The sequence below is a fragment of the Cricetulus griseus genome, chromosome X, assembly GCF_003668045.3.
Source record: "Cricetulus griseus strain 17A/GY chromosome X, alternate assembly CriGri-PICRH-1.0, whole genome shotgun sequence".
NCBI lineage: Eukaryota > Metazoa > Chordata > Mammalia > Rodentia > Cricetidae > Cricetulus > Cricetulus griseus.
The window spans coordinates 62,939,891-62,961,938 of record NC_048604.1 but is presented as its reverse complement, the minus strand read 5'-3'; the positions used below and the strand labels follow the sequence as shown (position 1 = coordinate 62,961,938).

Genomic DNA, 22,048 nt, shown 5'->3' with positions numbered 1-22,048 from the left:
ACATAAGGATGCTTCTGGCCAGTAAAATGGCAGTATCAATAAATTCTGTATGTTACTTTTCTTTGCTTATTGCAACCCAATAAATCTTGCATTAATACATAGTAAAATACATAAATAGTATTTTACAATATTGGTTAGTATTAAAACAATCTGTTCTGAGATAGTAAGTCACTGTGCCTTCATAAGTGCTTACTTTGTGGTTAGTTCTGTGTCAGTCATTGTAGAAGATAGTAGAATAATATAAAATACTATCGTTGTCCCTAATGCAGATCAAAATTGGTCAAAGAACAAATTATAAACTGAAGTAAATGAAATTTTAAAATAAAGAACTATAATTATTTAAATATATCCTATTCTATGAACCTTACTCTAAGGAAAAAGAAAAGGTTATATCTACAGAAGTTTTCCCCCTTTTTTATTTAAAGTAGAAACAAGCTTGTTTTACATGTCAATTCCAGTTCCCACTCCTTCCCCTCTTCACCTGACCCCACAGAACCCCTATCCCATCTCCTTTATGCTCCCCAAGGAGGGTGATGCCTTGCATAGGGCATCTTAAAAGTCTGTCATATCATTTGCAGTAGGGCCTAGACCCTCCCCCGTGTCTCTAGGCTGAGAGAGTATCCTTTTATAGAGAGGTTTTAATAGGAAGTAATATACTGTGTCAGACTCTTGTTAGAAGCTTAAGTATTTTATATAATTTAATCCCCTTAAGAACAGTTTAATGCCAGGCATTGGTGGTGCATGCCTTTAATCCCAGCACTCGGGAGGCAGAGGCAGGACGAACTCTGTGAGTTCCAGGCCAGTCTGGTCTCCAGGGCGAGTGCCAGGATAGGCTCCAAAGCTACACAGAGAAACCCTGTCTCAAAAAACTAAAAAGAACTGTATGAAGTATATATTACTTCCAAAATTGTCAAAAAAATAAGATCACAGTTGTAATAAATTGTCCCTAATCAAACTCAGATTTGGTACTGAAAATATTGACTCCCAAATAAGAAAGACATGCGTTTGGTTTGAGACAGAAAAATACAGTAAGTACAAAGACCCTGAGGTATGAATGAATGAACTTACCTTTTTACAAAACAGATTTAAGACAATGTAATTAAGATGCAAATGAAGTTGTACAAGAAGACAGATTCTAGAACATATAAACGTCATTCAAATGAGATTGTGGTTTTATTTATTTAATATTTACTAAGTCATGCTGTCTTGCTATATAGAAAATAAACTATTGCTGGCAAAGATATAATTGTCAATGTAAAATAGGTAACTATTAGAATAATAATGAACATGAAATTATGGCAATTTAAAACAAAGATATAAGATGAATTGAGCATTATTTTAAAGGTAATACTAGCAAGATTAGAAGATGCACTGATGTGAAACAAGTATGTAAGTATAAAATATGTCTTAGATTGGGACTAAAAGAGAACTGGTTGCTATTTATGTAACTTAATGATAGAATGAAAACTTCAGGAAGAATAGGACAATTTAATTAAATAAAGAGTTCTAGTTAAGCCTCGTTTAATCTGAAATTATTTTAAGCATGCAGCCAGCTCTAACAAATTCAGAGGCTATCAGCATTTAAGATGACACTTAGAACAAGAATAGTGGGGATTAATAAGGACACAATATATAGTATCTAAATATGTTACATGTTTACCTATTTTAATTTTGGGTGTAATAAATTGACACATTTAGCCAACAAAGAGCAAAGCTCATTTTGATCTTAAGTAAGAGAGTGAAGGGACTCCAGTCCTCCTACAAAAAGACTTCTGTTAACACATGCTCTTACTTATTACCTTCTCAAGAAGACCATCTGTCCAGCTTCCAAGTGTTTCTGCACCTCCTGCTATAAATGTGGCATATGGCCACAGAAAATGAATGGCTGCCTTCCCAGCTACATTCATTGATTTGACTTCTAAGAGTGGATAAGGCTCTTGATCCTGGACAAAACTGAGGAAATTAGCCTGATTGGTGACAAACTCCAGCACATGTGCTTCCTTTTATCAGCTAGAGGCTTACTTTGTTTAAAGAAAAAGAGTTTGAGCTTTAGGGCACATTTATTAACTGGCTCATTATTAACCATATCTACTAAGAGTTCTCTGACAGGAGAAGCAGTCACATTAGCCCTCCAAATTGTAGTAAGCCTTAGACTCTATAGACATTGTTACCAAACTCTCTGCTCAATGGAATACTACTTTTTCCTAACGCTATTACCTCATAGTTTCTTTTACCTCTAAATATCAATGTCCCCTAGTGCTTGATCCTCAAATTCTATTTGTTACACATACTAAGCCCTTAGTTATCATGAACCATAGCATTAGAGCTTTAAGTACCTACACACTGATGATTCTAATGTATTATCACCACCTTGAATGTGTTTCTTAGGCTCTAGATTTGAATAAATACTGGAAAACTTAACACACTTAAGTATTTAACAGATGTCAAGTTTCAATATTTGTAAAACCAAATCGGTTACTTCCCCAAATCAGTTTCTCACAGAGCTTTCGCCAACTAAGCAAATAGAATGTATATTCTTCCAGTTGTTCAAGTCAAAGAAAAATAAATTGGCTCATTAATGGCACTTTCTTTTCTTTCTTTGGTATTCCACATCTAATAAACTACCCAAATCTGTAACTGCTGACCCAAATATATATCCAGAATCCAAAAATTCCTTGCCATTTGATCATCCCAATACTGTTCAAATCAAGCAGGACTTTTTCACTGAACTATTAATAATGCTTCGTTACTAGCTTTTTACATTCAAAACTTTCTTTTCTGTGTTGGAAAAATGCACAAATGCCAGAGTGAGCATTTCAAATGTAAGTCAGATATTGTATCCTCTTGCATAGAATAAACATCTAACAAGATATCACATACTGCGAATCTATACCTTTTCTAGCCTTTTGTGAGGTGGGGACAGTACTTATTAGCTGAAATTCTGGGGATACAGTCAATCAATAGAAGATATATACCAATTATTAACAGAAAGATTAAAATTTTAGAAAATTAAAAGGCTGTCAATGTGGCTCAGCAAGTAAAAGTGCTTGCCATACAAGCCTGTTAATCCCAAATCACCTGGAACCCATAGTAGGAGTAGAGAACTGAATGCCAAACCTGTCCTCTGACCCCCACATATTCGCTGTGCATGCAAATGCCCAAACTCACAATGCACACATCACGTGCATGTGTGCTCAAACACACATGCACACATACATACACACACACACACACACACACACACACACACACACACACACACAGAGAGAGAGAGAGATTAAAGTTAATAACAAAGAACAAAAATTCTACAAATATAACCACTGTAAATAAAATCTTTTTATTATAACCAGTAAACTAGAATATATGGCAACAGAATTTCCTTAAAGTGAGAAGAACAAAGAAGATAGACTGAAAAAAGCTGATCGTAATATCCAAGAACTCTGGTAAGATTATAAAAACATTATATATTATATATATATATATATATATTATATATATATATATATTCCTAGAAGAAGTGAAAAATATACTTCAATTATAATGATTGATACTTTCTCCAAATAAATATCCCACCAAGCCACATGTCAAGGAAATTCACAAAAAATACCAAACAAGACAGTGGATAAGCATGCACCTACAAATGCAATATTTAAACTGAAGAAAATCAAAGATAAAACATTTTTAAAGGAGCCAAAGGAAAATGTATCCATCAAAGAATATTAAGAATTACACTAAAAACAAGCACATGGGCAGTGGTGGCGCATGCCTTTAATCCCAGCACTCAGGAGGCAGAGGCAGGTGGTTGTCTGTGAGTTCGAGGCCAGCCTAGTCTCCAGAGCGAGTGCCAGGATAGGCTCCAAAGCTACACAGAGAAACCCTGTCTCGAAAAACAAACAAACAAAAAATTTAAGGGCATTTATCACCAGTAGACCTACCTCTCAATGAATTACGAAAGTTACTCAGAAAGGAGAACTGATATAGATTAGAATTGATCTACAACTACAGCAAATGACGATTCTCAAAACATACCAATTATAAGACAAAGACTGAATGTACAAAAAAAAACAGTGTCTAAATAGATCTTACCTATAGAAAATATAGCTTAAAAGTGAAGGGATGAGGGTTGGAAGGGAAGGGTAGCTCCATGGTAGAGAAACCACGGGTTCAATCCCTAACACCATACAAATTAATGTAAAAATTGAGAGAATAAAGAAAGATATACTATGGTAACACTAATCAAAAACAAAATTAAATTAACTGAGAGATGAGTGTTCAGACCCCAAGAAGACATTTACATCATCCTCTCTAAGGCTCAGGGGACACTACAAAAGAGAGGTTTGAAAAGAGTATGTCAGAAAATAGGCCAGACACAGCCATTGAAATTAGGAACTTGCACTGATGAGGCGCATACACTGGGGTACACATAAATTGGGGCATCTACAGTCAGGCATGGAGGGAGAGGAGCTCAGGGGCTCCCACCCCTCAGTACTGAACTGTTGGCTATGGGTAAATTCAGAGAGAGGGAATTGTGCTTTCAGTTGCGTGCCCACGTTTCCAGTGGATGGTGCCAATCCGATGGTCATACAGGTAGTAAAAACCCCACCACGAATCTGGGAAGGGGCTTGGTATCGAGAACAGAAGTGTTAATATCCACTGCAGGGAAATGAGGCAGAATGAGGGAGAGAATAGTCAGAATATATTTAAATAATGTATGAAATTGTTAAAGAGCATAATTAATCAATAAAAATGATAACATTCACAAAATTACCCACTATACTAATTTCATATAAATGTGATGCCATAGTCAGAAAAAATTTTATAGGCAAAGACTTACTAACAGGGACAATTGTAGGTACACGGGAGGAAGTCAGGCTCTGTTCAATTTTTAAAAGATATTAAGAAAAATTAATGAACTCTGGGGTGAATATCCTCTTAACTATTGATGTTATACTGATTCTTGAGATAAATTATCTACAGGTTGATGGCAGTTGATGGAGAGAGGGGAGCAATAGGGTGATTTTGAAGAAGGTAGTGGCAAAAGGATATGGTCAAAACCATGGTATTAATATGTGGAATTTTCAAAGAATACATAAACATAATTAAAACTTCAAAAAAGATTTATATTTATATTAAACAAAATTATTTTTGAAGATGAGAATACTATATAGAACTATAAAGTCGGTCAATAATGTTATGGTATAATTTGGGGTTGGTTATATAGCTCAGGAGTTAAGAGCAATGGCTACTCTTTCAGGGAATGTGGGTTTGATTCAGAGTACTCACATGGTGGTTCACAAATGTCCATGACTCTAGTTCCAGGGAATCTGACACCGTTTTCTGGCCTCTAAGGTTAACACACACACATGCAGTATACAGACACACATGCAAGCAACAGACATACACATAAAATATTTAAAAAAAAAAAAACATACTTTTTCTACTGGTGGATTCTTTTCTAGCATCTTTGCCCTCGACAGCCTTAGGAAATGGCTAGGTTTCCACTACCAGGCATGGTTTCCATCCTCCTGAGTGGCTCTAAGTTAGACAGCCATTGGCTCCCACCAACATATGAGAATCACTTAATTGATCTTTTATGGATATATTGTCATGCTGGACATTATTGTGGTTCATATGTGTTGGATCCAGGTAAAAATACTAGTGACCTGCATAGTATTTTCTTGTACCATGGAAGCTCGATCCAAGGAAGGAGGCTTTCTGGTTAGATCCAGCTCTAAGAATCCATGTCCTGTGTTCTAATTGTGTAGTGTTTACCTTCAACTTCTGAGAGGAAGCCAACGGAAACATGGTCTACATCGCTTTGGGCTTGGATTACCCTGACCAATAATTCTAAAGAAGATTTGTGATAATTGGTATAAGGGTTTTTGTTAGTCTTTGGTTTTTGTGGGCAATGTGTATGTGCACATACACTTACATGTACTGTGTATGTACTTCTGGGTAATATAAAACAACATTTGTGTTATTTGTCCCTCCTAACTACATTCTAAATCTTATCCCTATACCCACAGGATAAGTGCAGTGCTCACCCTCATCAAAGAAGCTTTTCTTTACAGCAAATGGAGACTATCACAGAAAATCACAACTGGAAACAATACAGAAACCAACAGATCATGCGGAGCCCAGCCCCAATGGATACATCTATATTACAGATCTTATATCTATGGCTCAGGAAACATCATAGAAGAGCCAGAATACCAGAAAGCCTGTTGTGAAACAGTCTCTCAAAGAAATGGCTGCCTAAACAATATCTGAACAAAGGCAGTATCAGTAGACATGATGACATAGAAGGAGGAAAAGTGTCATGAGGTCACACCACTGGACAAGGAACCATAGACAACTGCTGACAACTGAGAAAAGGAGATATAGACTCTCCCAGGGACGAGCCCCCCAGTTGGCTGTCAGTATAAAGTAGTCAGTCATGAAACTATATACATGCAAATAATGACTTAATACATACAACTTAGCTGGTTGTATTTATTACATTTGTGCTTATGTGTAAAATAATAATTAAATAAGAAATTGCTATTTTATTGAGAGTAGAGCAAGCATGGAAGGAGTCTGAGGGAAGTGATGCTGAAGGGGCTAAAGGGAAGAAAGTGAAGGAGAAAAGTGATGTAATTATAGTCTAACAAAAATATACATAAATAGTTAAAATGTAAAACTACAATTTTCAATAACAATGTAACCATAATAAACCTATGAGAAAATTGCGTCATCAAAATATGTGAAATACATAACAGTTAAACTATGAGCATTGTTTTCCTAACTGTGTTTGCACTGTCTCAATAATTTTTAGCAAATAGTTTCGACTTTTATGAAAATCTACAATAGAATGGGTAGATTAGTAAATGCAAAAAACGTGTTTCTTACTGTTCTAGAGAGTGCAAGTATGGTACTGACAGATAAGGTCATGAAATGAGGATTTGTTTCCAGTTGTTCAGAGTAATTCTCTTCTTTCTGTACAGGAAGGAAAGAACTCTGGGAGTCACACTTTATAAAGGACACTAATCATGTTTATGAGGAGTCAACCCCTGTGTCTCAATTACATTGCATAATCCATCCCCACCCCTAACACCATCACACTCAAGATTAGGATTTTAGCATATGGGTTTCAAAATGAGAAAAACTCAGTGTACAGCAACAGTCAAATATTAAGACATTATACAAAATGAAGATGTATTATTTGGGGTCAGGTAAGCTCTCATACTGCAGTCCCAGATGGCCTGGAACTTCCTACATAGCACAGAGTGACCTTCAATTGTAGGCATTCCTTTGCTATATCCTCCTAAGTACTGTAATTATATCATCCACCTATCTATTAGACAAACACAATTCAGTTAATTTATTTAGAACTTCTCTATACTTGGTAAATCCTTACCTTTTACAGTCCTTTTTTGTATTTTTTTCTTCTTTTTGTACATGTATTTTAATGTAATACAGCTAGCTATATAGAAATTCACTTATCACAGAAAGTCATTACAGGTTATTCTTTCAATGAATGACTTTATCATTTATTTTTTAAACATTTGTACAATAATTTGATCTGTTACCAGTTTTGTTACTGTAGCTTTCTTTCATTGCTACTAAGCTTTTGCTTTTATCTATATGAGTCACTTATATGAAACATCTCTGACTTTGAATTTAAGATTCACTTCAAATATATCCTCCACATAAAGGTTTTCCTTGACAGATAACACATACCCCTTGATACATCTAGCCCATTAACAGCTCTAATTTTATTCATAGCACTTTGCACCATTTGTAATTATATATTGATTTAGTTAATTGTTTTTGTCATCTCTCCCAGTAGAATCTGAGCCCCATGTAACTAACTGCATTACTTAACATTAAATCAGTGTTGTTTCAAATACATCTCTTTAGATTTTAAATAATGATTTTTACTTCATCAGAAACTACATATACAATGCAGCTTTGTTACTTTGTTATTTACTACTTTTAAATTTGATTTTTTTGTTTTGCTATATAATTTTTTGTCAATTCGTTGCAAGTATACATTCTGCTTTCTTATATGTTGGAAGATGTCTATTTCTCTCTTTACTCTCTTCCTACAATTTTTCATCCAGGCCTAGTTTATAATGTCATCCACATATTAATATTAAAAATTCATCATAACTATCCCCAAGTTATCTCCAAAACTTCTGATCCTACCTATAATTGTTTTTCATTTTCTTCCATACACTTTACTTCAAATCTACATTTCCTTTCAAAATATAGCTGGAATAAGATCACTTCCTGCCACTTCTGCCACGATTACTATATGAATTCTGGGACAAAAATTACTACCATTGTTGGGTTATGGCCATAACCTTCTAAGAAGTCTCCCTAACTCACATTTAATATTTGCTGTCATTTGAATATGATTTGTCCACTAAGTTTACATGTATTACACATTTGATCCCAATTGGGATGATGTTAAAAAACCTTTAAGAGATTGAACCCAGTTGTTGGGCCTAAAAAGGTTCAGATGTGAGGCCCAGTGTAACCATCTGATCCTGATGTTAGTTTGGCGACCTGTCTCTGGCCTGTAACCTCCACGAGGGTGTGACTCAGCAAAGCCTGATATAAGACTGCCCCCTGCCTAGCTACCTGCCAGCTTGGTGGAATATTATTGGCCAAATTTACCCCATCCTAAGATTCCCATCCCCTACCTCAACCCTATATAAGTTCCTGCCTGTTGGAATAAAGGAAGATACTGCTTCAACAAGTCTCCTGACTCAGTGTGTATTTCTCCCCAGTACCTGGGGGGGTGGGGGGGGAGTCTGAGTCATCCAAGCTCATTATCCTACTCAGCCCCTGGAAGAGACTGGCTGGACCAGCCCTTCCCCCAGCCCTACCTGGTGCCCTGTGTGAGGAATGTCTCTTCCAGGAAAGAATGCTGAGGAGCCAATCTGTTGGCGGGTGAGTGTACCCTCACAAATTATGGGGCAATCCTCGTCCAAATCAAATCCTACCCTAGATTCATAATGGGTCCTGCTTAAAAGTAGAGGCCTTAATCTTTCTGATAATCAAATCTTCTAGGCCTGGGGCTGTTTACTCAAGATTGCTCCCTGGCTGCCAAATTAGGAGAGCTCAAGTGGAAAAAGGGGAGATCCCCCTCTGGGGACCCTCTCAATTATGTTTGCCTTAAAGGGTTGCTTCTCCCCTCGACTCCCTAGGGAAAAGAGTGGGGCACCAATCCAGGAAGGGACAAAGGGTAATAAAGAAACACAGGAAGAATCAAAGCCAAATCCTAGTCCCTCACACCATCCCTTGCCCCTATTTCTATCCCTAGACCCTTTTGAAAGTCCTCTCTTGGCTCTGTAAGGGTCCACCACCTCCAGATCCCACATACGCACTAATCCTTTCAAGTAACCCCTCTGCACCTCTGCCTTACTGTAGGGGGGGTGCTTCCGGGGAGGAATGACCAATGTCTTTCCCATCAATGTTAACCCTGGTGACAACCGCCCAGCTGCCTGGTACAACTGGGAAGCACATGATTTAAAGGAACACAAAAAAGGCCATCTAGGAGGATGGACCTAATTCCCCGTGGGTGGAGACCATCTTCCAGAGCTTAGCTCATCATCATTGTACCCTCAGGATTGGAAGAACCTTGCTAGGGCAGTGCTCCCCGGCACCATGCTCCTGAAATGGAGCATACATTTTCAGGATGAGTGTCGCATCCAGGCTGAACAAAATGACAAAGCCCTCCCTGCAGTCCCAATTACTTTTGGCATGCTTTCGGGTGCCTCTGACAGTTCTCTACAGACCTTTAACAGGCTGCCATCCCTGATCCTTATCAAGACCAGGTCCAAGTGGAAAAGACTGGACAAGGGCCCGATGGATTCCCCTATTTCAGGAATCACCCAGGGAGGACCTGGCTTCCTTTTTAGAAAGGGTACAGAGAAGTCTACAAAGGAAGTTTCCTCCTGGCAAACTGTGTGATAAGTTCATTAGGACATTAGTCTGGGATGGAATGACAATTGATTACAAGTTAGCCTGTGCTGGGCTGAGGGACCAATCCTTGGGTAGGTGGATTGTGGCCTCTAAGGACATGGGGTCTACCATCCATCAGACCAGAGCAACAGTGTCTGCCCTGCAGGCTGCCTGCTAGGAGGAAATGACCATCCTGGTTAATGCCCTCCAGCAGGTCTTGGTGGGGTAAGGGTAGGCGTGTTTTGGGTGCGGCAAAGAGGGTCATTTAAAAAGGGAATGTCCCAATCGAGCAAAAAACACCCCAGCAACCCCTACAGCCTCTAACATGCCTCATATGCCTTTTCTCCGATGTAAGAAGGTTGTCACTGGGCAAGGGAATGCAGACCCAAGTTCAGCCTTCAAAGTGAGCCTTTAAACTCTTCCAGAGGCCATCCGCAGCCCCGTTAAACTAGGGGAAGAGGGCCGTCAGAACACACTGGACTGTACCTTTGATTCCTGGTTTAAGACCAAAAATGACCCTAATGGTCATTGAAAGGACCTTCAGGTTTCTCATAGACACTGGGGCTGATCGTAAGGTGATAAGAAAGGAGGAAGACCCCCATCCTGACAGTTGGTCCCAGGCTCACCCTTGTTCGGTGTGGGCGGGCGGACGGTCAGTGTCATGGGAAACAGCTAGTTGGCAGCCCTGGAGTGATCCTGACGGTAAATCACTCGGAGGTGCGCCTCCTAGTGGTGTTAGGCTTAATGGCCAACCTCCTGGGTCAGGATACACTTGGAGAAACTGAGGCTTCTATTACCACTGATTGCAAAGGCTCCTATGAGGGGATACTAGACCAAGAAGAGTGTGAACAACAATTTAAACAAGGATGGGTCAGTCACCCTAACTATAGAGATGATCCTTATTTTGAAAAAATCAGACAAAAACATTCCTAGGTTCACTCCCATCCTAAGGGCCACTGCTCGCCCCCTGGTGCCAAAAATTCAATGGATGCCTGGGAATCCCATCCGGCCTATATCTACCCCTAAATTACAACAACGTCATATATTACTTGAGCAACAATTACCCTTGGGGCATGTGCAGCCTTCAACAAGGCCTTGGAATTCCCCAGTTTTTGTTATAAAAATAGTCCAATGGCTCTTGGAGGCTTTGACATGATTTGAGGAAAATAAATAAGAGGATGATACCTTTTGGGACCCCCAGAGGGAACTCCCCTGGATTCCAGCTATTCCCAGCACCAATTATTTAACTATTGATATTAAGGATTTTTTTCTATCCCATTACATCTGGATGATGTAGAAAAACTTGCATTTTCCATAACTTCAGAAAATTTTTGTGGGTCAGACCTAAGATTTGAATGGACCATCTACCCCAGGGCATGGCCAAGCCCTCCTATTTGTCAGTATTATAATATGTTACATATTTTTTCTTCCTTGATTGGTCATCCTAATATATTATTCTATATTTATATGGGTGATATTACTTTGGGTTGTCCCAACCCGTCTGCCCTTCAAGATCTTACTACCAAATGTCTTGCCATATTACAAGCCAATGATTTTAAGGTGGATCCTGAAAAGATTCAGACAAGTCCTCCTTTTAAGATTTTGGGTTCCATGTTATTTCTTGTTACTATCTCTCCTGTTAAACCCCAACTTCATATTCATGATTCTTATACTTTACCCCAGCTCCAAAAGATATTGGGGAAAATTAACTGGATGAGGCCCTGAATTTCCATAACTACAAAAGAATTATCTGACCTCCTAAAAGGTCATGATCTTTCCTCACAGATAATCCTATCTCCCAGTTATTTACAGATTTTAAGTAAAGTTCAGCAGGCCATAGACACAGCAACCTTAAAGAGATATGATCCTCTTTTGCCCCTCACCCTTTATGATTTTTTCCTGGGGAAACGTTATGTACCATCTTATTAGCACAAGAGGGTGAGCCCATACATTGGATTCACTTCTCTATCGTTGGTATTCCCAGAGTTTATTCAATAACCGATCAGATTGCTGATTGCATTATTAAGGGACACCTCTGTCCAACCATTTGGCACAGAACCTCATCTTATTGTAACTCCTTTAAGACAACAGATTTTACCTGGCTTCAGAGAAACAATCGCAGGATTGCTATGGCTCTTAAGGCGTCTCTGGGTAAAGTTGATTGTCACTGTGGTCCTCACAAATGCATGAGCTCCTTCTCTAGGTTAGAATGGAGGCCTCCCAGACTTTTTTTTTTTATACCTCAACCCAACCCTGGCTTTCTTACTGTTTTTACTGATGGGGGCACCTGGGGGGGGCTCCCTAATCATTTACCCTCCCTTGGAACACAGTAAAGAGCCAGTGCCCATAAAGTCAGTCTCCCACGAGGTTGAGGGGTCAGCACAACTTAAGGAGCTGTTTGCTGTCATTCTTGCTTTAGACACTATTCAATAGTCATTTAACTTGTTCTCTGACAGACTTTATGTTGTTAATTTGTTACCCAACCTAGTTGAGGCCCATATTAAGCTGGACTCCAACCCTATTTTACCTCTGTTGATTCAAGCCCACTCCCTATTCAAACAAAGGATTAACCCCATTTTTTTTCAACATCTCAGGAGTCATCAAAATTTACCGGGATTTCATTCTGAAGGAAATAATTTGGCTGATAAAATGGCTTCTATGCCTCAATGTAATACTGTTACAGAAGCTACATGCTTCCACCTACTAACCCATGTTAATTGGAGGGGCCTTAAAACAGAAATATCCACATGTGCCAGGCAAGACCTTAAAAAGACTGTCTGAACTTGTAAGTCCTGCCAGCATTTCCTTCAGATACCTCCCCTCCAAACTACTGGAAGCAACCCTCGAGGGCTTCATCCTAATAACCTTTGGCAAATTGATGTTACACATTATTCTCCATTTGGAAAATTAAAGTATATTTTTTTCTCTCTGTTTATACATTTCCTGTGCCTGCTGGGCACACACCCAGGGAAAAAGATAAACATACTATTAGCCATATGCTTCAATGCTTTGCCACCCTTGGATTGCCTGATCAAATTAAGACAGATAAAGGTCCGTGCTTTGTAAGCAGGACCTTTATGGACTTTAAGACTTGGAGCAACTCATACTCCACAGGCACCCCGTACAATACTTGGGGCCAAGCAGTTGTGGAAAGACATAATCAAGTTCTCAAGTCTCAATTACAAAAACAAAAGGGGAATCTTTACCCCTACATGACCAAGAAAAAGGGTGTTACTCACCCTAAATATTTGAATTTTTCTAAAGAAGATAAATACCTGTCTCCCTTTCAAAAACATTGGTCCTTAAGGGTTACCTACAGTTCTATTTGGGTCAGACGGAGGGGCCCATTGACAGGCGTCTGGAGAGAACCAGACCCCTCCTCTCAGCAGGGAGAGGATTTGGATGTGTCTTCCCTCAAGATGAAAAAAGACCCATTTGGGTACAGGAAGAAACCTAAAATATTTGCCCCAATAAGGGGACAATGATCATCACTTCTCCAGGGAGTGCTCCAATCCTGAGAACTGTACCTCTGTTCTGCCCCCACACAGGAGGGAATGAGGATGTGGGTGATGGTGCTCTTCCTGGTATCAATGATGCTCATCTCGCCCAGTGATGGAGGATTTGAAAACCCACAGGACACCAGAGATATTCTGACTCACCTGATGGGGAAACCCTGTGACTGCTAGTGTGGAACATACTCGGTGTCTCCCTTTAGTGAACAGGTCATACATCGGGTAGATTGTGATACCAATACAGCAGTCAATCTGATTGACACATCAGGATTCCATTTTTCAAATTCCAGTAAGTGGATATGCATAAAGAATCCCAAAATCATCCCCCAGGTTGATGGGAAGCCAGGACCCTGTCCTTGTACTGCTTTCTATCAAACAATGCATTAGGCCTGCTATGGCATTGCTCAAATGTACACCCACAATTCCACTCAAAAGACTTACTGGACCGGGGTCTGAAATAGAGTGACCTCCAGAAGTGAGAGTGGTTGGATTGTAAGAGATGGAGGGTGTGCCTCTGCCCCTTGCTTTGCAGCTGTGGTCAAACCATGTGCTGGGAATTTGCTCCCCCTATCAGTTATTCGGATGGCAGAGAGTTCAAGATGAGGATAGAGAAAAATAAGTTCACAAAAGGATAGAACAACTTGTTTTGGCCCAGTAACCAGAGCTCAACTATCACTCTGTTGCCCTCCCTGAAAATTGGGGTGAGCTAGCCCTCAATCCCCCATATAGAGTCCCTTCTACAAATGATCTTTGCCTTATTGAATCGAACAACTCCTTCCCTTGTGGAGGACTGCTGGCTTGCCTCCAATCTGGACCTCCTTGTTTGCTTGCAGTGATTTCCAATGATACAACCACAGATGCCTGCCATTATAAAAGATTGCTTGGCCACATTTCCCATCCATGTCCAGCTCCTCCCAATGTTTCTTTCTGGGGCTTGCATTTGGGCGCCACCTGCTCTTGATAAATCCAGTACAGATGTGGGCCACATTGATTCTTCTTTCTGTAATTAAAATATGACCAAATGTGGGCTTAATGCTGCCTACCTTCTAGAATGGTCTTTGTCTGTGGAGTTGGGATAGCATATGGCTTCCTGTCCACCAAGTGGATGGGCCTTTGTTCCCCAGCCACCTTGATTCCAAATATTGATATTATTCCCTGGGATGAGGCTCTTCCTGTGCCTTCTTTTGATTATATTGCAGGGAGACCCAAGAGAGCCATACAAATGATTCCATTACTTGCTGGGTTGGATATGGCTGCCCTGCACCATCATTAAGTCCAAGTATCAAGCGAAAGCCTGGAGATTTGGATGAATGACAAGACGACCAGTCCTTTTCTGAGAGAATGTCTCACATGTTTATTGTGGAGCAGTCTTATATACAAACTTACAAAACCCCCAGGTGTAAGGGTTCACAACAGGACATTGATAGTGGGACGGGGTCGGGAAAATAGGAGGTGCCTGTGGTTATGCTGGAAAACAACTCATAGAGACCCCATGGGGGCTGGGTCCCAACATCTCCCCCTTAATTATATATAACAGAACAGTTATCAAGTAAGAACTATAAGATTACAACCATTCTGTCTCAGTGGGTTACTATGACTGTCTTCAACTCCATCAAAGATCATAGAAGGATAATATATAAACTCTAGAACTGACAAAGACATCTTGCTTCCTAGACAGTCACCCAGTGTTTCTCAGTAAAATTGGGGCATCCATCTTTAACCTACAGGCCACAATGTGTTTGGTGGACTCCTCAGCAAAGCAGGAAATTCTAAACTGTCCAGTTGCATTGGCAGTTTGTCCGTCAATTTTCTCTGTGTCCTGCAGAATGTCTGGCAGACTCTTCTTTGAAGCAGGAACCCATTAGGACTGTGAACCCTTTAGGACTGTCCATCTTGTTGCAGCAGTCACTTTCCAGTGGATCCTGTATGTCCAATTTGCACAGCAACAGTCAAACAGTTCAGGCAAGAGCAGCTTCTTGTCCAAATGGCTAATCTTGCCATGTCAAAGGCAAACTCTATTTTTCGATGCCCATCTTCTTCTCAGACATAATTGGTGTGCCAGGAGCAGTTGTGTCTCACTGTCAAGAAAAACCCCAAACCATTTAAATGCCATATATTCTGTAGGTCTTTGAAGGGTTTGAAGAATATCTATAAATCTAGAAAACCTAACTAATATCAACAAATGAAGATCCATTCCAATACAAAGTATCATTTCTATATAATATTCCTCCTTTTCCCTTTAAAAAGTGATTGACCAACCAAATTTAAATGAAAACAAATACTCAGATCACCTGGGCCACCACTTCAGAGGGTCTTGCCCCATCAACCCATGCCAGTCTGGAAGGAATCCACAGCTCTTCACCCTCCATGGAAACAAAAGCAGAAATTCCCCTCCCAAGTATCCTGTACTTCAACAACTGTTGCTCCTTTCCCAGCAATTGAACGATTCAAAGATAACACAATAGCATTCTTTTGTTAACAGTCACACGTTTACAATCACACTTCATACACGTGTGCCCACACCATACATCCAGAACATATATACATCTTTTCTTAATTGAAATCTCTTGTTAATTTTATCTTAATGACAAGAAGGGACACAACCATTGCCACCCCATGGGATGAACCATATGAACAAAAGTCACAAAGGAGAGGAGGTGTGTGGAGGGATGGCTTAGCATCTTTGGAAGGTCTTGAAAACTGTTGCATCTTTGCCCATTCCTGTATGGTCTTTTGTAGGCCCTGGGTCTTTTCTTTATCCACTTGGACATATTTTACTTTCTCATCCAGTGTAACAGATGAGGTAGATGGGTTGCAGTGAGGGCTCAGGGAGAGTGGCTGGAAGTCCAGGGCTATGTAATTCATGTTGCCAGTACTCTGTTGGAGCTGCGTTGTTGGTGCCACTGGGTACATGGGATGAAGACATTGGGTTCCACATAGGGACATAGTTCTCCTCACTGTCAGCAGAGTCTGTATTGGTGATGCTTTGTGTGGAGATGGAAATGCCAGTACTGGGAGAAGCTGGAGTTAAAGGTGTGGTTGACCGAGGACCACGACTTGGTGACAGGTCACTTGAAAGGGAGCTCATTGATGACAACATTGTTTCTCAGATCAAGGGGTATTGGCTTTGCTTTTTGGCCAGGCTTGAGGTTGTGATTGACCTGGGGTGGCTGGATCTCTCTTCCTCGGCTGGAACCTCTATGAATAAGAAGGGCTGTGGATAGGTAGCCTACTGGGTCAAAGTGATGGGGCACTGTGCTCATGGGGTGTAGAAACTTTGGGAATTGTCCCCTCCTGCTTGTTCCATAGCCAGCAGGGTAGAAGAACCTGAGTATACTGGCACATAATTGTCATCAGAGCTGTCACTGTCTGATTGACACACAATAGTCATTTCTGGAGATTTAGCAAACCAGCAGGCGGTTTCTCCATCTCCAGTTGGGTACTTGTAGTCACTGACTGGACGTCTTTGTTGAGGGCTGCCCCACCGAGGTGTCTTTGTCTGACTTGGCTTGGGGTGTCATGGTGGGGGAGCTATGGCTGAGTCCATTAGGAGGTCCTAGGAAGTCTTCAATTTCCTAACACATGGTGTTGCTGGGTGCCTTGAAGTGTACACATTCTCACTATCTGCCTCAGTCCCTATGAGGCTGCCCTTTGGTGTGGCTGTGTGAAGCCAGGCTACGGGGGAGGTCAAAAGCACTATCTTCTGTATTGTGTTGGCTTGGCTTGGGAAGGCTATAGAAGCCTGACTCTGTTGATACAGTGTCTATTGACCTGGGCAAATTTTTGTGTGGCTGTATCACTCTCCTGTTTGGTGCCCTGAGATAAGTTGGCACTCCTCAAATTTTCTGTTCTTTGGATTATGAACTGGTGCAAGTGTTGGTACTCCTGAGGTACACTGGTGGACAAGGCAGGCTGGATGTGGCTTGACACAGGGGCCTGGCACAAGTGTGAAGGGACTGAAGACTTCCTTGCTCAGGCAGGTGCTGACTGGAGCTGCTGAACTCAGCTGGAGAAGAGCAGGGACTATGATTGACTGAAGAAAGGTTTCTCAGGGAGGCTGTGCTCTCCTCAGCCTGACTGAAGCTGCAGATATGGCAGATGCTCTAGACCCACCTACTCATGTCGGCCTCTGTCTCAGTCACCAGGTAGAAGGTGCGCTCATTGGTCTTGATAACAAACATAAAACTCTTTTGAAGCTCTTTTTTTTGCTAAAGGTCAGGCCTACATCCACCTGCTTACAGAAGTTTAGGTTGATGACCCATAGGGCTTTCTTGGAGTGTTCTTTCTTTTAGTATTCCAGAACATCTGGGTCACCACTCAGCTGACCGCTCCACAGGATAAACCAACATTTCTTCCAAGCATAGTGCCCCAATCTTTTCTCAGGAGGAGAATTCCCCAGTCAGCCGGTGCACACCACATCGTTGCCGGCAGACTGGAACCCACAGTGGGCTCGAGTGGACAAGGGCACGGGCTGCTGGGTCAGCCAGCTGCTGGTGTGCAGCTCACAGGGGGAGGGATTCCTCAGAAGAGGATTTCCCATATTTCTTTTTTTTTAATTTTTTTCCATTCATTTATTTAGCTCATAAATAAAGTCATGTACAATTATGATACACAATACAGTATGTTCACAATGGCATGGCTAAATTAAACCAATTAACATGTTATATCACACATATTCATCAGTTTTGTTTTGAGAACACTTAAAGTATACTATCTCACAACTTTTAAAATATAGCATATTGTTATCAACCATATTTATCATGCTCTCAGTAGACCTCAGGACTTCACAGAGTCTATGCCTGTTGTCCAACTGCAGTTTTATATCCCCTACATTTCTTTAATAATTTTCTAAGCATTATTACTTAATACAAATTTAAAATGAGATCTTACCAGTACCTTGTCTCTTTAAACTTTCTCTGTGTTCCTTTCCTTTGAGACAGTGCTTCTCTGTTCCAATCCAACTCTCTCAGCAATTGAGGCACCCCTTTTCCAGTGCCTTTACAATCCAACTCTCTTAGGAACTGAGATAACCATCCAGTACCTTTACCAATCCAGCTCTCTCAGGAGCTGAGGTACCCACTTACTAGTACCTTTACCAATCCACCCTCATAAACGTTACTTGTTGGCCAGCCTTCTGAGGACAAACTCTCATGGTCCCCTTTCTTTCCTGGTCTCTGTGAGGCCTCCACTTGTGGCTGCCCTGCACCATCATTAAGTCCAAGGATCAATGGAAAGCCTAGAGATATGGATGAACAACAAGGCATCCAGTCCTTTTTTTCTGAATGTCTCTCTCACCTTTATTGTGGAGAAGCCTTATATTCAAACATACAAATCTCCAGGTGGATCACCTAACATTCCCCCTATGCCAGACCTCACTCCGTACCTGTACTGTCTCCCTCTATTAAGGCATCTCCTTTCTTGCCCTCCTCCATTCCTTCCCTGTCTCAGTCCTCTTGTTCTCCTCCCCCTCCCCTTCTTCCCTTCCCATCTCCTTCCTCTCCACCCATGCCCCGTGGTCCCACTTTGTTCAGGGGTTCTTGTCCCCCTCCCTTTCTTTAAAGGGGTATGCAATCTTCTCTTGGGGTCTCCTTCTTTCCTAGCTCCTCAGGCAGTGTGGATGATAGACTGGTAATCTTTGCTCTATGTTTAAAAATCATATATGAGTGAGTACATACCATGTTTATCTTTTTGTGACTGGGTTACCTCACTCAGGATGGTTTTTTCCAGTTACATCCATTTGCCTGCAAATTTCAATATTCCATTATTTTTTTCTGCTGAGTAGTACTCCATTGTGTAAATGCACCACATTTTCTCTATCCATTCTTCAGTTGAGGGGCATCTAGGTTACCTCCATGTTCTGGCTATTACAGATAATGCTGCTATGAATATAGTTGAATATATGTCCTTATTGTATGAATGTGCAGTCCTTGGGTATATGCCCAAGAGAGGAATTGCTGGATCTTGAGGTAGGCTGATCCCCATTTTCCTGAGAAACTGCCATACTGATTTCCAAAGTGGTTGTACAAGTTTGCACTCCCACAAGCAATGGAGGAATGTTCCTCTTTCTCTGCATCCTCTCCAGCATAGAATGTCATTGGTGTTATTGATTTTAGCCATTCTGATAGGAGTAAGATGGTATCTCAGAGTGGTTTTGAGCTGCATTTCCCTGATAGCTAAGGATGATGAGCACTTTCTCAAGTGTCTTTTAGCCATTTTAGATTCCTCTGTTGAGAATTCTCTATTTAGTTCTGCACTCCACTTTTTAATTGCATTGTTTGGTGTTTTGGTGGGATCCACAGGGATGACCACAACTAAGAATCCAAGCAGTGGGGAAGAAAATGCCATTGTTGCCCTTCCCCTATAATGAGATTGCTACCTACCTTGGTTACCATTCCTAGAGCCTTCATCCAGTAGCTGTTCCAAGCATAAACAGACACCCACAGCTAAGCACTGAACCATACTACTGGAATTCAGTTGTGGAGAGGGAGGAGGGATGAGCAAAGGAGCCAAGACGGGGCTGGAGAGACCTGCAGAAACAGTGGACCTGACCTAGTAAGAGCATGGAGACCCTAGTCAGAAAGCTGAGGAAACAGCATTGGACCGATCCAAGCCCTCTGAATGTGGGTGCCAGATAGGAGGCCAGGGAAGTCTATGGAACCTCTAACAGTGGAGCCATTCTTCAACCCTAGAGCACAAATGGACTTTGGGAGCCCATTCCCTATGGTGGGATACTGTTGCAGCCGAGATACAGCAAGGAGGGCCTGGCCCTTCCCCAAACAACATGACAGACTTTGAAGGTTCCTGGTGGAGGGCCTCACTGTCCCTGTGGAGGAGTTGGGGGATAGTTTGGGGAATTGGTGGGGAACATGGGAGGATGGGAGGGCGAGGGAATGGGGGGATGGATATGTAAATATGAGTGGTAATTAAAGAATTTAAATAAAACAAATTTTAAAAAAAAAAAAAAAACCCAGGTGTAAGAGTTCACAACAGGATGTTGATGCTAGTGTGGCGAGGTTGGGAAAACAGGAGGTACCTGTGGTAATGCTCGTAAACAACTCATAGAGACCCCTTGGGGGCAGGGTCCCAACAGTTAGGGATATCTGCAAGCATGGCCACTGGTGCTGCAGGGCTGGGCACAGCATTTGAACTCCACAGACGGCTCTCTGCCCAATTGGTTAATGATATAAAGGTCGTTTTTAGTACTGTCCCTGATCTCCAAAAGCAGCTTGATTCCCTGGCTAATTTGGTCTTACACAACCAAAGGAGAATAGACTTATTAACAGCCAAAAGGGGAGGAGGCATATGCTTGTTTTTATAGGAAAAGCGCTGTTTTTATGCCAGTAGATCAGGAATAGTTAAGGACACAATCAAAAGGCTTCAGGAGGACTTGAAGAGGATATGGCAGGAACTCCAGGACAACCTGCTGTGGACTGGCTTAAATGGCTTCCTACCCTACCTTCTCACCCTGCTTGGGCCTCTCCTTATCCTTATCCTCACTTTTAGGCCCTGCATGATTAATAAGGTCATGCAATTTATTCACCAACAGCTAGAGGCAGTAAAACTTCATCAGGTCGAAATTCATTACCATAGACTCGATACTCAGGAGCCAAGCTCGTCAAATGACTGGCAGTCCTCATATGAACATCCCTCCCCCACCCTCCACCTGACCAGCAATGGCTAAGATCTCAGACAGGCTGGGACAACCAGGTCATGGAGCGAGCGGTCTTTCAATGAGCTGGATTCATGGTACCCAGTGAAGTGTAAAGTCCCCAATGGGGCACAACCCAAGACAGGGTCCACGATTTCCACCATTCTTACAAAAACAAAAGGCCTGGATATGAATTCCAGTGTAACCTCCTGAGCCTGGCTAGAGTTTGGCGACCTGTCTCTGGCCTATAACCTCCTCCACATGGGGGCGACTCAGCAAGGCCAGATGTAAGACGGCCCCCTGCATAGCTATCTGCCAGCTTGGTGGAATATTATTGGCCCTTACTCCTCATGTCACCTTACCCCATCCTAAGATTCCCATCCCCTACCTCCACCCTATATAAGTTCCTACCTATTGGAATAAAGCAAGATCCTGCTACAACAAGTCTCCTGACTCAGTGTGTTTTTCTCCCCAGTAATTTGGGGGAGGGGTCTGAGTCATGGACATTCACCATCCTGCTCAGCCCCTGGAAGAGACTGGCTGGACCAGCCCTTCCCCCAGCCCTACCTGCAGGAGAACCAGGCACCCAGTGCCCTCAAAAACAAACAATACTGGTCTTGAAAAGTGAGTTAATTTGACTTTGGCTCATTATTATAAAAAGAACAAGACTAGTCTCTCTCTGTGGTGGTTATAGCTTACTGTCTGCCATTTGATCTCTCTCTGTCTTGCATTTGCTATTGTCATGGTGACAGCTATAAAGAAGTACTATAGCCAGAGGCAAGGCTCATCAGAACCATTGTTGTGCTGTTTGGACTTCATTCTCCAAAAACTCTGAACAAAGCAAACCTTTTTTTGAGCAAAGTGGTTGCTAATGCGATTAAGTAGAAGTGTGCATATTCCCCACAAAAGAAGACTGCATATCTAAGAGAGTGGCACT

The 22,048-nt window shown here is 41.5% G+C and overlaps 1 pseudogene; it reads right to left on the bottom strand.

The window, feature by feature from the left end:
- LOC118239384 overlaps positions 1–18,003 on the bottom strand; it is a 66,949-nt pseudogene extending 48,946 nt beyond the window's left edge.
- Positions 18,004–22,048: the final 4,045 nt, after the last annotated feature.